Source organism: Tupaia chinensis, unplaced genomic scaffold (assembly GCF_000334495.1).
Source record: "Tupaia chinensis unplaced genomic scaffold, TupChi_1.0 Scaffold000438_1, whole genome shotgun sequence".
Classification (NCBI taxonomy): Eukaryota; Metazoa; Chordata; class Mammalia; order Scandentia; family Tupaiidae; genus Tupaia; species Tupaia belangeri.
Window position 1 is genome coordinate 682,555 of NW_006159943.1, and position 3,363 is coordinate 685,917.

The following is a 3,363-nucleotide window of genomic DNA, read 5'->3' on the forward strand; positions in this document are numbered from 1 at the left end:
AGGGGTGATTTCTCACTTTCTATCTCTCTGTTTCTCTCTTTCTGGTGAGTGCGTGCATCCTAAAGCAAAAACCTCTCCACAAAAAAACTATAGGGCATATGAGTTCCCTAGAGAGACACACACAGAGAAATGGAAAGGGAAAGTAAGCTCTCCCCAGAGGAGGAGCCAGCAAGTGGTGTGGTAGTTAAGGGCACTGGACTCCCACATGGCCAACTGTGGTTCAAGTCCTTGAACTTGCAAGCTTGCTTCCTCACTTTCCCTCTCTCTCTCTTTCTCCTTCTCTGGTCAAAATAAAATAGATAAATAAATAAATAAATCAGTCAAATAAAATAATTCTTAAAAAAAAAAAGGAAAGAAAAGAAATCTCTCCCTAGGGGGATGGCTACACTGCAATCCCTTCTCTTGGAATTTTGGACATACACACACTGTGCCCTTGTGTTTTTCAAGCTGCCAGGTCCAGGACTCAAACTGCCATGTGGAATCCAGCCACCTTAAGCACCATGCCACCGCTGGCCCCCACCCTATTTCTTACTTGCTATGTGGTCCTATGCACAGAAGCTAGCCTTATGTCTCAGCTCACCCCACCGTAAAATGGGGATAAAATGGCCATCCACGCTGCGGGGATTAAATAAACTAATACGCAAAGCTCTCATAGCGTTGCCCGGCACACAGAGCCTTCAACAAGTGCTGGCCTCCATCCCTCTTGTTCTAGGCTGAGGGGAGACTCCGGACACTGAGGTAAGTCTGCTATCACAGCCAAGAAACTGTCACAGAAGCAAAACGGATGGCCACAAAGTCCCAGAGGCAGGCGTTACCGTTGAAAGGGCAAAACCCAGAGGACGAAGGGCAGCAGCTGTGAGGACAGGTGACTCAGGCTCCTTGGGGACACAACAGCACCCATAAGGCCAGGCGTGCTGATTCCCAGAACAAGCCAACGCGTGCCCCTGGGCCAGGGGACTTGGAGCACGGCAGGCTAGCACCCTGACAGTGACAGCTCAGGTGGCACACCGTCAAAGCCGCCCAGTGCGGGCGAACTGATGCCAGCGCCCAGCTGGGGGGTGGGATGGCCACCACAGGCGATCCCGAGAGCTCGGCATTTCCCAAACACCTCCTGGGCCACTTGATGGCGGCCAAGCCCCTTCCCCAGCCTGGCCCTCGATGCGGGGGGTGGGCGGCATCGGGATTTGCTCTTTTCCAGCTTAGCCTGCGGGCAGAGCTGTCACCTTCTGTGCCAGGGACAGACACTGTGTGTGTGCTTTTATGGGCAGGCTCCAAATCTCTCCTTAGATTCTCAATCCAAAAACAGTTAATAACCAGTACTCCATGAAGTTCTGACTGCAGACACATTTTTTTTTAGTTAGTTTCTGCTATAAGGCATGTGCACTTGCTATAGGGAGACAGAGAGGAAGAGGGGAGAGAAAGTGAAAAACCATCCCCCATGGGGGGCAGGGGGGCAGCCACCCTGCAATCCTTTCTCCATTCTCCTCTCAATGTTTTGGGCACACACACGCAGTTGGTGTTTTTTTCAAGCTGCTGGGTCCAGGACTGGAACCACGCAGTCGCTTATGTGGGATCTAGCTGCCTTACCCGTCACGCCACCTGCCTGGCCTACAAATGCGGTTTTAAATCCGAGAAGGCTCAGCACTTTTTTTCCTCTATTCCCCATCAGGGCCATAAACTCTTCCATTATGATAATCTCTTTTAGAACAAAACCCATAAAAATTAGTCTGTGTATCACTCACTATTGCAATCCCTAGCCTAGTGATGTTAAAAAGAAAAACGTTTGTTAAAACCAAATAATTAATTGGCCTAGTTAATTAATTGGTGCTCGTGTCCCTTCCAGCATCCTTTCTCCTGCTACGCCTTCTTCTGACAGATTTACGACATTCCAGAATTTCCTATCTGTACACGGCTAGGTGTGGGAGTTTCCCAAATTTACTGAAGCTCAGAGTGACAGGTTCACAGTCTAACAACACGTTCATCTTGGGCAGAGAAAGAAGACCTTCCTCCCAATTCCTTCCCACCAATCAGCACTGCTATAATAAATAACAAAAACAGAGACTGGCTGCCTCTAATTTCACCCTCTCCAGAGCCAGCAACACACAGCAGATTTTGCCTGTGTGCACACATGCAAGTCGCACATGCTAACACACCAGTTTAAGTCCGTCCTGCGAAGGTAGCAGTTTAAGAAAGAATTTGAATACAAGGATGACCAGTACCCCCCACCCCCTACAAAGAGCTCAAGACAAGGAAGGCGTACTGCAGACACTGCCCACGCTGTCTGGCAGCACTGACACCCGGCAGCGTGACCAAGCACACGTGCCACCCCAGTCCATTCCCCACCCACCTGGGGACTGCTTGGGGCAGCCCCGAGTGGGAGCCCAGGGGCCAACAGATCAGATCACGATTCTATTTTGGGAACAGCCCATACCCCCAGAGCAGGCAGGATGCCCACTCAAGAGGGAAAAGACAACCCGCTCCTGACTCTCACCACCAAGAGGGAGTCGAGTCTCAGGGGTCTTCTCATGCAAACACCACTGTTCTACAGAGCCTGAGCTAAATGAGAACCCCAAGTCCTGCTCCCTGCTAAAAGGCAGAAAACTCATCTTGGTCTCTGGGCTTCACCCTGTTTTGATCCAGTTCTGGGGCCCACGTTCCAGATGACCTACACCCAAAATCCTCCAGGGTGGGAAAAGCTCACATGGACCTATTCCCAAGGCAGGCCTGAAGGGCTAAAGATGGGACTTGAGTGTGGGTGGCACAGGGGAGCTCCGAAACCAGGAAGGGAAGAGGCTTGGCAAGAGGCGGTAGCCATGTGGGAAGGGGGGGTTAGCCATGAGGCTGGGAGGAAGGCGGAGTCCCCGGGTGCCCTGATTCGGGCTCCCAAGCCCTAAGAACACTCTGGATCCAAAGTCCTTCATGGCACTTCCAGGCCTGCCACCACAGTCTCCGAGTCTTTTCTTAAAGCGATTCCTCAAAATCAGAGCCACGAGATCTCCAAACATCTCCTTTTAGGGTGTGGAAACTGAGGCCCAAGGTCACAGTGAATAGCAAAGCCAGGACCTGAACGTGGCTCTCTGAACTTGGGGACTATTCCCTGTAAATCCTTCAAGGTTCTAAGCACCTTTCCCTTCCGGGTTGTTCTTCCTCTGTGACCCTCACCTACCCAAGCCCCTCCAGCCCCCAACTCCCCAGCTCACTACCCCAAGACCGCTACGCTCCGGGCCCGCCCCAAGCTCACTGCGGAGGGTACGCCTCCACGTGCTTCCCTCCAAACCCCCACCCACCCAATTCCTCCTTTCCGCCGCATCCAGTGTCAAGGGGCCCGCCCCTCCCGCTCCCTCCACAATTGCCACTTCCAGC